This window comes from Aptenodytes forsteri, unplaced genomic scaffold (genome assembly GCF_000699145.1).
Source record: "Aptenodytes forsteri isolate BGI_AS27 unplaced genomic scaffold, ASM69914v1 Scaffold63, whole genome shotgun sequence".
Taxonomy (NCBI): domain Eukaryota; kingdom Metazoa; phylum Chordata; class Aves; order Sphenisciformes; family Spheniscidae; genus Aptenodytes; species Aptenodytes forsteri.
In genome coordinates, this window is record NW_008794709.1 from 2,202,279 (window position 1) to 2,215,999 (window position 13,721).

The window sequence follows — 13,721 nt, forward strand, 5'->3', positions numbered from 1 at the left end:
TCCCCTGGGCCGCCTTCCTCTTTAGCACCCAGCGTCTCCAAATTACCTTCATCCACCGCCACCTGCAACAGCCCAGAACTTCTTAGCCTGCAATTACGTCTGGTTAAATCAAAGCAAAGTGAGTTCTTCTAAGTGAAGGCGCAGACCAAACCCACTTGGCAGGGACTGTCTACAAAATCAATTGGAGAGTGACTGGCCGTGAGCTGTGCGACAACAAGATACTTTCGTGGCTCATCTCTAGGCTTTGCAAACACTCCTTTTCGTTGAGGGGAAAATAACATGTGGATTAATGCTCTCTCTCCCACGTTCTCTTTGGTCTTAGTCCAACTCTGTGTTATGCAGCATGCAAAGCACTGGAAATGTGGAAATTTTAAGGACCAGACCGGTGATATTGCAGCCTCCATGCACTGTCATGCTAACGGATGATGGAGCTTTTACACTCATTGAACTCTGTAGGTATGAAGCTTGTAGGTGATTTCCTGGCCAGGGGAGCAACACCTGCACCAGGCGAGCCCTTGTAAGTATTTGTTTGACAAACATACCCAAGGTACATAAAGTAAAGTAGTTTATGGCTGCTTTAACAATGTAAATTGAAACAACAGGGAGGACTAAGTACAAAATGCATGCTGTGTAGGTTCCCCAAAAGAAATGCAGATCAAAGAACTATTGAGCGGTGCAGTGGTGAGGAACAAGTAGGCTGTCAGGGGAAGAACTAAGAGAGGAAATGGGGATCTGAAAATGCAGTGAAGGATAATAGGAAGAAGAACAAACCAAAGCACTAATGCAAGGTCACCACAGGGCTGAATATTAGCTTGTTCCCGTGTGTGTGGGTCACTTGCTTCTGTTTGGGTATTTATGCTGTGCTTGTCAGGGTTGTTAGTATTTTCAATTTGTATTAAAGGAACTCTCAGATCAGATGCTCATTCTGTTGGGAACTCTGCAAACACAGTATATGGAGCTCTATCCATTTTGTCCATGTGAACTCTGTAACTAGAAGACTACTCAGTTCTAAACCAGGCAGAACAGTAGAAGGCAAGTAAGAGTCAGGACATGAGATGTCAAACCTGAATGGTGCTGCATTTCACCTGTACACTTACTAGCTCAGATTTTCATGCCCAGGTCTATAGTGTTTAAGTTGAAGAGCTTAGAGTCTTAAAAGACCAGACTCATAGAGTGAAGGGTAGAAAAAGGGAAATAACATGAAAGAAAGATGAACAAAATTGCAAAATTACATTAACTCTGTGATTTTATGGGGAAAAAACCCTCTTTGGGAGGGACTTAATTATGAGGGGATTAGCCGCTAACAAACGAAATCACAAAATATTTTAGTATGGAAAAAAGCCTGTATTCTCCACTTGTTCTTTAGTTTCTGTTGGAGTGGATGCAGGAAGTAAGATTTTAGTTTTATTTTAGTTTTACTTCTATATATTGAGGTGTTATGGTATTTTGTGTGATGTCTATATTTCTGTCATAATCAAAGGAGTCCTAGAGTTGTTATGAAGAAGAAACACAAAAACTGCCATGATGACTCATGCCATTAGTATTCTGATATCCTCTCCCTGACAGTAGCTCAGATCAGATGTTACAGAGGAAGGTGCAAGAAATCTTTATGTAATTGTGAGATAATGTGCTTGCATATTTTCTCTAGCACTAAACAGTTAAAGCTGGCTTATACCTACTAGATTAGCCTTTATTTATTTATCCATGTTACTTGTATACTAGGAATCAGTTCACCTTGTGCTAGGCGTTGTCCAGGCAAATAGAAACAGATGGTTCTTGTCCCAGAGATCTTACCTTTTCTCTCTATATTAATATCCATTCTGTGCTTTCCTTTTATCTGACTTAATGTAAATGCAGGTGTTCTTATTATGTCTGTAAAAGTGTTATCCTGCTTTGAAATCTGCTAAACTGTAAGCCACAAAAATAGCTTGTGGCAGTAAATTGCATAGATTGGTTAAGCCCTGTGTAAAACAAGCATTTCTTTTCAAGGGTGTCATCTGGACACCACTGTCATAGAAATACATTCCATTTCACAGCCTCTCTGTGATATTTTATTCATGCTGTACAGGAGAGAGTAAAGGACCAAGTCCTGCATTAGCACACAGGAGACAGCTCTTGTGACAAGTGCCTGTTGCAACCCTTTGGGCTCTGTCTGAGAGAAAAAACTGAAACGTTTTACAGTCTCCTGCCTAGTTTCTTTGATGAGTCAACAACACTCAGTGAAGTACACTGTCAAACTGCTCATAGCATGCATGTTCACCCTTTGTGTATCGTAAAAGAACATTGTTTATCGACATGTCAGTGCTGTATGTCATGAAATGCTATGTGCTATACGACAGTAATATCTCTATGATGGGTCAGTCTTTTGCTATTGTGTCAATTTGTGCGTAATTCACCTTATATACATTAATATATTTAAATTTCCTTGCCTAACACTTGTTGATTATTTTTCCTTGATGTAATCCCTCTACAAGGTTCATTTTTGGTCACATCCTACTTCATATAGCAAATATTAGTTGTAGTGCCTCCTTGTCTGACATTTGAATGGAAAGCCTGCGAAAAGTCCAATTGTTTGGAGAAGGGAAATAATAAGTTCCAGGCCTTTGAATTTAGACCCCAACATGGCAATATTGATCCTTGTTTCCAATAAAGGCTAAGGTCTCTCCTTGTACAGATTTTTGTTCACAAGGTTTCCCAGGTAGTTGCCTCCAACCTATTGCCATGATACTGCATCTTGTGAGGAATCCAGTAGTGAGTGTAGTTACGGTCTCTTTACCCAGATGTTTATGGAAGATCTTCTCTAAGACCCTCTCTTGTGTTGCTTGTTGCCCATGATATTGACTGATCAAATTCAGGGTACTTTACTGCTACAGGATACTATGCTATAGGGTAAAAGGTTAGAAATGCTCAGCTCCTGCATGTGCTTGGGATGAGGCTTCATCAAGTATTTAGAAGTACCTATCATTTATCTTTACTGTCCATTGGTGGCAGTCACATTAAAGGCATGCATGGAAGTACTGCGTTATCCCAGCTCTTGGTGCCAAAGGTGTGCTCTACAGACTGTGAGGGAGACAATAACCCAGACAAATGATGAGCTTCTGTAGCCCTGTATAAAACCACAGCCTGCCCTTCTCTAGGAAAGCTAAACACCAACAGACTTCTCACAGTGCTGGTTGTGTGTGGTGCCTTTTGTTCTAGCAAGAATGAATGGCTGCATGACAAAATATTTTTAATTGTAATCCCAGTTTATATAATAATCAGAAGCAGTATGAGGATGTAGACCCTGGCTTTCTGTTTCCCTATTCTTGTACCTTGTATATGCTCTCCTCCTGTTCTGATTTATTGCTTTCTCGTTTTGTTTGGCTTAAATAAGAGATATTAAGTAGGTTTAAATACATACAGTTTGTTAGGCTATTGACAGATTGTTGGTTTACCCCCACACTCATCACAGGAGAGCCATGAAAGGCCCATCTTCGTAAGCCCAGAGGAGCACAGGGGGCACAATGGCAGTCAGGAATCCAAATTAAAGACTAAGAGGAAAGGAGAGCCTGTCCGGTCCCCTCCCAGGGCTGTCCCAGCAGAGCCTCAGCCCCAGTGCCCAGGCGTGAAACCCATCGCTATGAGCTATGGGGAGCAGCTCTCCAGGTCACCTCTTGGACTAAGGGGGGTTGCTAGCTGGAGGTGTGGGACACATAATGGGATGCAGGGCAAGAGCTTTTGGGGATTGCACAGGATTTATTATGGGATGTTCAGGGGAGGAACCAAAGGCAGGGCAAAGGAGGGATTTAGGAGATTTGGGTAGTAACAAGTGTGGGATAAGGGAATAAAAGGGTTCATCTGTGTAAAGAGTTGGCTGGTCAGGACGCTTGTCTGGCCATGCCCTGCACCTGACCAGCACAGTCTGTCCTGTTTCCTTACTAAACTCCACCTTCAACTGTTTTTCAGTAAGGGGCTCTTTGCTCCGTGTGTGTATGGAGGGAGGGGGTCTGTGGTGCAGCAACTGGAGCGAGCGTGGGTGTGATTCCTAGCAAAGATAATGCCAGATGACCCAGTGAGTAGGTAGAGTGGGCTGGGGTCCAGGATGGGTTTGGAGGTCTCTAAGGGCCACCTCTGGGTATAAGAGCACTGTGTGTCTGTCGGGGTGAGAGCACAGGGGGGTGGCTATTGGGAAGCTCTGGCTGCGTGTGTGTGTGTGTGTGTGTGTGTGATGGTCTGTACCAGCAGCTGGAGTGGGGCTGCGGCCTCGAGAGCTTGTATGTCCAAGTGGCAGCAACTAGGGAGACTGGGGTCCAGGGGCAGCTACTGGACAGACTGTCTAAGCCCTGCTGCTGGAGGGCTCCACCTTGTAGATATGTAATATATTCCCACTTACAGTCCTCCATCCTGCTCAGCCGGAGCAGGGAGCAGGATGAGGCTGGTGGTGCTGTCAGTGTTGGTGTGAGTGCTGTGTGTGTCTGTCTGTGATCTGTGTGGCCAGCAGTGTATGTATGTATATTTGTGGTGTATACATGTGCTCTGTGTGCATGTGTCTACTGGGAATACATGTCCAGCCTCACTACTGGTTGGACCTGAGGGCATGGAGTGGCAGCAGACTTGCCTCTCTCAGGCTGCCAGGTTACATATATTTTCCACTAACACAAATCCTTAGAGGAAAGCACCGGCAAGCACATACCACACCATTGTTACTTTAGTTCTGCTTTCCTTTTTTCTTTTTATTTTCTGACTGTCTCTTTGTATTCTGTATCAAACTCAGTAACCAAGGACCAGGTCAGCACAAATGCATTTTAGGATGATTTGAAATGAAACTGAGTGGGATTACATGATTGTAGTCAGTCTCTTCTGCTGTCTCCTCCCTGGGTAAAATTGCTTTGTGCGTGAACACAACGGTAGTGTCTAGCTTCTTTCTTGTCACTGTCAAGGCTGCTGGTCATGTTGCAAATGCACATCACGCACGTGGATGATGATCTTCCGACTGAGAAGCATGGAGGGAAGCATAAAATTGAGGAGCTATTCTGACAGTGATGGTTGCTTAGGGGAAACACCATCATCCATCCATAAACACACAAACACTTTCTTTTCTGAAAATCTGAAAGATTCTTTTAGTGTTCTCATATATATCATGCCTCTGCCTGAACTTTTTGAAAAATATTCCTCTGCTCCGCACTGTCCACAATGCTTAATTAGCTTCTACGGAAAAAGTGTGTGTCAGCGATCGACATGCTTCCCACAGTGCTGGTTCACCTTTACCAATATAATGAACACAGAATGAATAATGTGCTAAGGTCATCCTTGCAGCTAACCGGCCATAAGCTGACTGTTTTACGAAGCATTATCTGGTGGTTATCCCCAAGACCCTTGACAAAATTAAAAAAAAAAAAAAAAAAAAATTAGGGATGTCAGTTCAATCTTGGGGTATCTGGGCTGGGACATTTTAAGAACATAAAAACAATCCCACCAGATCAGACCAAGGATTCACATAGCCCTGAATCCTGTTTCTGGGAGATTTACTCCAGTTGTAGACAGCATGCTTAACATGCAAGAGGTACTTGTTGATGCCTGTGTGCTGCAAAGTGCCCGAGGCCAATACCTCATGGTATATCAGAGTATAAGAAGAAATTCTTATTCTTACTCCCCAGAATCCCCTCCCAGCTTCCACTGATTTGCAACTCGGGGACTTCCAGTCTATTTTTGTGTTAGATAAATAATTTTGTCAAGTAGAATTGCATTTCCTACTCCAAAACCTTCCCAGTTTGAGACCAGGCTTATTGTAGAAATCCTATTCTTGTTGTTGGGACATGTATCAGCTGCTTGTGAAATCTATTAATTCCATTTCATAACCAATTTATTTATAATTGATAGCAGAAAGAAATCCCTCAGTCTGCACTTTTTCAGAAGCTCCTAACATCAAATCACCTTTGAATTTGAGCTTGTTTTCCAGGTCATCGATTCCATTTCTGAGCATTTTACTTCCTTTAGTACTTGTAGAATGGAGTTAGCATTGATTATTTTCACATTGTTAAAATGTGCTCTTGTGGTCTAGAATCAAAGCTTTCACAAATTAAATTCTCACTAATATTTGTTCCTACTGCTGTCACTATAAGCTCATATATTAAAGCTGTTTGGCCTTCCTCACACCACTTTCAGAACTGCCAGGACACTGAGAAAAATGGGTTGGAATTTAAACAGATTGAAATATGAAGAAAGACTTGGTGTAATAGCTATTTCTGTATGTGTCAACCAACCAATAACCACAATTAAAAAAAAATTACATCTATCTAGGAAGGTTTTGCATTGTCATATTAATAAAAGTCAGTTCCACAAATACAAAGGGGTATATTAAAAAAAAATCATGTTAAAGGTATTTTTTTATTCTGCATTATCAGAGCTGTCAAACATTGATTTTATAAATCTTGTAGCATAACCCTTGTGTTTTTAACTCTGTCAATCAATCAGTATAACCCTTTTAATGTGTTTTTATTACAAATAACACCTAACAAAGAGACTTGACAAAATACATATTTCTCTATTTTTGGTTGATTTGATCTAACTTTGCCTATACTCATTTCCACTGTTTCTCTAGTGCAAACCCATCAGTTGTTTGTCTGAAGAAAATGCAACACATCACTAATGGAAAAATTGAAAAACCCCAACAGCGTCATTAAGGCTTGATATGATAGTGGAGAATATAGAATAGTAAAATAATGTAAATTCTCATAATCGATTCTTCTACTTTTTTCTGGGTTTTTTTTCAAGTTTGATTTTTAATCTGTGTGTTTTTTCCAACAGTAAAGCATAGGGCTTTCAGTAGTGGCTGAGTTTTAACATTAGTTGATCTCAGGGGATGGAACTTAGTTTTAAAAACTAAGTAAGTCAGACCTACTTTTAGTATGACATTTGCTACAAAATATAAGACTACTGAAGAGGTATATGTACCTTTTCAGTGACGCACTTTATAATATGCTAGATGATACTGATGTATATTGACTTTTTAATTTTTAGTGGTGAATATAAATTTCTAAATAAAATAAGCATCAGTTCAATTGTTTAATCACTGAACTACCTTTCTAAAGTAAAATATCGTGAAATGCATTGTCTTTTTATATTTTACACGGTGCAATACTTTTCTAATGCTCAGGAAATGAAAGAGATTGATCTGTTTTTCTTTCTCACATAATTCCACATAATAACAGCAACAAAACACATTGGGAATGGGTTTTGATGTGAGAACTGCCCTTCTTCATTAATACAATTTATGAGCTTCAGCTTCATTCAGTATAATTCCACTAAATTGACTATATTAAGACTACCATACTTGTCTTGCTCATTTATTTATTTATGGGGTTGGGGTGTTTGTTTGCTATTATTTTATGCTACCTTGCAAATTTCAGTTTCACTTACATGCATAAAAAATAAAAAACCACCCCACTTCAATTCCAAGAAATTATGTTGAGTGTGAATAATAAATTTTTGTAACAACTGTAACAGAGGAACTTAAGGGAGTACATTTTCCTTCATTTCACAGACCCTGTACATCCTGAGCTCAGATTCATCCTCACTTTTTAAGTATCTGTCTGGGTAATCAAAAACATGTATGATAAGGCACATACACAAGCAGGGTGAATACTAATGGCAAAGATGGTCTTAATTGTAACATTTCTTAAAATTTCGAGTTCATGACTTTGCAAATCTAGTAACTATTCAACAAACTATATTACAATAATTTTAAACTGTTTTTTAAAGAAAAAAAAATCTCCTCTCCCTGCCTCTTTTTCTTCTTTCCCTTGTTACATTTTGTTCCATCAAACAGCCTTAGTGTGACATTCTCGTGCACTACAGAAACATTAGCTCCACCACACTGGCCTAACTGAAGCTAACAAAATTATTAGTAGCAGTAGTATTTTATTAAAAAAAGAAATCATGTTTTCCTTTTATGATTGGAAAATATAGGCTTCTGAGAGTACTCAGTGGTCAGATGATGTCACACTGGTTATTTGATTGCAGAAACTGAAATTATGTGAGGTGAACTTCTCCAGAATTTTGATTAGACAAAAGGATCTATTTTTAATTTTATTGTCCTGTGATAATGGTCTGTTCTTCTTGATCTATTTTTAATTCTATTGTCCTGTGATAATGGTCTGTTCTTCTGATTTTAGAGTTACTTATCAGATTTCATGGATCCATGTGCAGGTCAAAGAATTTCACATGAAGTTTTAAAAAATAGCCTATCTTATGAATCATTCACAAAAAGTCGGAAAGGGAAGTGGCCATTTTCTGCCAAGGAATTTAACAGTAGGTATTCCCCTGGCTTCTTTTAAATATTAATTCTGAGGAAAAGAGAGTATTATGGTTACTATTATAAATTTAGTTTTTATTTTTTATTTCACTTAGAATTTATAGAAACATCATCATTTTATTTAACTTTTTTATCAGTATCTTTAAAATATTTTATTACATTATGTTATTCTACATCCTAATATCTCAGTTACAATTAGAGTAAATTTAATTCACACCGTTCTTATCAGCAATTGAATACATAATTTGCTTGTAGCCTAAAAAGGAGAAGTAAGAAATACCTGGGTTATTATATCTCTGTGTCTTCTGATACAGACTGAGCAATACTGTTTGCTGCTAAATACCATGTCTCCCAAGTATTACTATTAAAACAGCTTGTTTGAGAAGATAGTATTTGATAGCTATCAATCAGTTGTATTTACTCCAAAAAATGTAGCCTCTAGGATTTAATGTCCCGGTATTTAGCAAATGAATGTCTGAAACAAAGGCACATGAACACAAAAACGATCTGATTGCACAATTTTAGAAGCATATTTTTCAGGAAGGCGTTTCGATGGACTATTATCTTTCAATTGAAAGTATTTGCAGTCAAGACAATTATGTTTTGTTTTATGTGTCAGCCAACAAGATTGCCAACAAAACGGAAGCAAAGCTGGTTGCCCTTCAAACCAACATAACTCACCACTGTTAGTCATTTTTTCTCTTACAATATCTTCAAACTGGTCTAACTTCAGTAAATTTACTGTTCTTATTTCTTATTTCATAATTAGAAAAAAGCTTAGGGTCAATAGCTTTCATGACCACAGTAAAAAGCTCATAAACTAATTGGAGGGATTAATATTTTCATCATTTTCAAATGTTGCTCGTTATTTTTAACAAAAGCAAAACCTAATCGGACAACATAACAAAAGTTCCTCTTCTTTTGGGTGTGAAGCATGCATGGAATTTGTTGTGAGCAGAAGAGGAACAGATATCAAGTTGTGGTAATTCCAGTTAAGTAGAAATATAATGAGCAAATTAAGATAGGTCAGAAACTTCCGACTCTGCCATAAAAGGAAAATAAACCTGTTATAGAGGTGATTGTTCCCTTCTGTGCATAAGTTAATCCTTCCCTAAAAAAAGTCAAAGTAAGCAATTATAGATAGAGTAGGTTTGGAGAAGTTAGTGCAGTGTGTGTGGGTTCTCTCTACGTGCCATGTTTTAGGGAGAATTTAGGTCAAAGTCAGTGATTTTGTCACTCGACAGATCCGGTACTTATCACTTCTATAAAAAAGGGAAGATCTAAGTGACACAGAATTCTGCCGCCCTGGTGGCACAGAGTGTTTTTCTGTGCTGAGGTATGGAGTAGGTAATGGCTTCTTTCACAGCCCTGAAGGGAAATTAGCTCACAGATTAGCTGCTTAGCCTGTGTGCTTATATCAAAGACAGCATACTTAGGGGAAAAAAAAGGCAAAAAAAAAAAAAGGGGGGGGGGAAATAAAAGCTATTTTGTCGTTTAGTTAAAGAAAAAAATGGTTCCTGCTAGAAAAAAATAGTTCCTGCTAAAAATATACACACATGTGTATGTATACATACATATGTATGTATGTATATATGCACATGTACTTTGATTAATACCTTCTGAGCGCGAAAGGTTAGTTATCTTGCATTGTAATTGCTTCCCTGAACGGGTGATACCAATTGTTTCATGCAGTCAGTGAAAAAATTGCCAGTTTCAAGAAGTGGATAAAGTGTGACAATTGATTTTCTGAAACATTTGTCTCACAGTTACATGACACTGTCTTAGCAGGATCAGGAACTTGTTACACAAGAGGCAAAGCTCATGATACTGACTGTGTTGTGAATGAATTTGTCTGCATGAATCGGATCCCCAAACTGACACTTGCTTAGTGTATTCTTGAATGCAAAAGGAAAACAGTAATCATTTTCTGAAAGCTGAGATCTGGTAGGTAGACAGCTTATTACAAATATTTTTAATAAGCTCATGAAAAAAGATATTTTACTCATAGAAACCCCCCAAACTTAGCTGCAGTTGCCTTTACAGCAGATAATGAAACTGCTAACAGAGCTGGTAGGAATAACTTGATATGTTATTTGATTAAACTAGTGTAGTAAATAATCCAAACAGAAGTCACAAATGTTATACATCTTTAAGGATACATAGTTAATGTATGTGAAAGGCTGCAATAGCCACATTTGCAGCTTATGGGCACTGCAGTGGTTCAGGGATGAATCTACTGTGGAGCGTGAAAGGAACATTAGTGAAGAGAAAAAAACAGCAAGGACTTGGGGAGGTGCATTTGTAGGAGGAGAAAGGTTGTTTGCCTGGTGCAATTTGGGAAGCTAGTTTGAGCAGTCAGTAGTGAGCTAAGGATCTATGAAACCAAGGCAGTGCAGAGGAGACAAAACAGACAAACAAAATAATATATACAAGTTTAGGAATAGAAAGAAACGTAATGAGAAAGTTTTGTCCTTGATAATGAAAGAAGAGAATTAGAACTCAATTTTCTTTCCTCGTGAAAGACTGGAGGAAGAAAGGGGGTACAACTGAAAATATGAAGAAAACTATATGAAAAAGATATCTGGAGACTCTTCTGGGAGAGCTCTGTACGTTAACCACAAAATACATAAATGAATGTAATACTTCACAGAGAACATAATCTCTTGATTCAGGATCATCAAAAACATAAAAAAGACTTCTCAATTATTTCATTTTTTCTGCATTTGCCTTCTTTTGAATTTGATTTCATGCTTGACGAGTGTTTGAGAATGCCTATCTGTAGATAGCAAAATATCTTAATACCCTCTAATGCCACAAGTGAAAGCATGTAAGATTGGTCAGAGATTAAGGCAAAATCCAAGAAAAGTGGGCCAGGATTGTGCTTTTAACTTTACAAACCAAAAAATGTTCACACTTGTCAAAAGGTGAAATGGATATGCAGAAATGGGTATTCCTGTATGAAAGTATCTTGAAATTATGGTTGATTTACAGTTGACCATAACTGGGAAGAGAACAAAAAGCAAATTGTAGAGTTTTCTATAAAATATATGCTACAAAAGTAGAAGTCAGATAAATTATCCATATTCTCAGAGGCTATGTTGTATGTTCTATAGCTTAGCAAGAAAAACAATAATTTTCAGAGGCTGTTTTTGCATCTGCAGTTTTTGTGGGAAAACTGTATTGCTCTGAAAGAATTCCAGTGTGTTTTGTTGTAGTCTGTGTGAGTCATGTGCAAGGTATTAAAGTTAGAGCCTGTCCATTGTAAATCCATCATTATTGTGTAGGCCAAGGTTAAGAAGAAAATGTCTGGTTTATGATTCCACTCACTCTTCCACCTCTATATCAATTCTTGTAACCAGAAAGAAGTGCCTGAGAACTGACAATTCTTTGCAATTTCCAAAACCTCAGTTCAACATCCATTAGACAGCATCCCTTTGAAGACTCTCTTGGCTAAAATATTATGTTTGCACCTGGCAGCTCTCACAAAAGTTTAAAGAAAAGAAAGAAGCCTAGCTACAAAATAGTACATGCACAACACTAACTTTCAGCATGGAAAATGCCATTTCCCCACCTCTGCAGAAGGTCTTAGAGATTCAGAAATTCCATTTACAAAGAGGATCATATACTCCTTATATTAATTATTATTTTAGACTGAGGGGAAAACAAAACCAAACCAGAAAAAAAGAAGAGTGACATGTCCATTAAAGAGCACAGGACTGTATCTCTTGCTTGAGAAAACCTATTTTTCATGTGCCATCAACATGGACTCTTTCACTTGACTTGCTCTGTATTTTTCACAGAGCTCTAACAACTACTTTAATGTCAACGTTCATTTAAGGCCAGTATAAAACCATCTGTCTCTTCCCATAGATTTTTAAATCCCTAAATGACCTCCAGATAGTTTTTAGAATTTTTTTCTTTTCTCTGTAGTGTCTTTGGAATCACCAGCCCAGTGCCTTTAAATATGTCCCTCCTCTTATTACTGAGGCCTTCCAATTAACTGGTGACTGGAAATACGGTGTCCTGTGCATTAGTCTTAATTACTATTGTGGGAACTCATTCTCAGCAGGAACTCTGTGAGTCAAAACCTGCATTTTGTAAGAACCCCGTTCCCTTTTTAAGCTGTTAGCATGTAGGTAACATAGCCCTCGATCTTGTTCTGCTGTCTCTTTATCAGATGTTCAGAAAGGTTGTGTTTGTTGGTTTGGTGGTTGTTTTTTTTAACATCAAACAACTCTCACTTTTGTATTCAATTTGCAAATCATATTTTGGTAGGTGGAAAAAATGATCTGTTTGTGAAGTTGCTTTTGGCTATGGCAGGAAGTCGTTAATGGGCAGTTTCAGTGAGTGCTGGAATCCCATAAATAACAACTATTTCCATGAGCATCAAAACTAATGAAGCCTATGGATTTGTCTTGTGGTTGGATTCCCAGCTGCTTAATAACCTGCTGCCTCTCACCAAGGCTTTTCCTTTGACTGGAGCATTCATAATGTCCCTCTCATGTGGTTTCTCTGGTGTCTAATAAACGCTGAGTTCATGCTGCAGTCTTTCCTCAGTGAAGAGACTAATACTGTCTGTCTTCTCTACACAAGTACCCAGTTTCACAAAACTTATATAATAACTTGATATCTTTGAGACAACCGCCTCTCTGTCAGACTTAGCTGAGACTGGTCAACAGTTTCAGAAGTTACTGGATTAGGAATCAGCAGAGAGTGTGCTACGTGTACCGTATTTACTTAGGAAACCAGGCTCAGTGTTCTGGTTTGTTGGTTGGGTTTTTTTTACACCCAGGAACTGAGGCCACAGTCTTCATGTCTATTTGTTTGTGCATGTCTATCAGTTTTTGCTAGTGAGGAATAAGTTAGCAGCCTCTGGGTTTGACTATACGATTGTAAGAGGAGTACGTTGGTAACCTTCTAGAACTATCCATGGCCATTTCCCATAGGACAGACTCTGTAATTACCCTTCAGTACCATAAATTCCCTTAAATTTTCTGTTCCAGGCATCTTGCAGTACCGACTGCCTGGCAGAGCACTGCCCTCAGGTTGCTTGTGCAGGCAAACTAGGTTAGGCACAAGTTTTTCTGCAGCAATTGCTTTTCCAATGACTGCTTGCACCCCTTCTCTGTTGGAAAGAATTATCGACGAAGACCAATACCTCAGGGAATATCTGTGTATGTTGTGGCATTTGCTAACTCTAGCATGCTAATTCTTTTATCATGTATTGACAATTGTGTTTGTTCAGCTTTGGCCCGGTAATCATGTTGCTACCCCAATTTTTATGTGAGCCTTTTCAGATGGTCTCTCTTAGATCAAAGCCAACCTCTATGCAAACTTTCCTACTCTACATCAAAAACAATCTGCGGCACTTTGTGGTGAAACACCTCATGCCAAACAAAATAAATGTGGCAGTGTGTGGCGAACACCT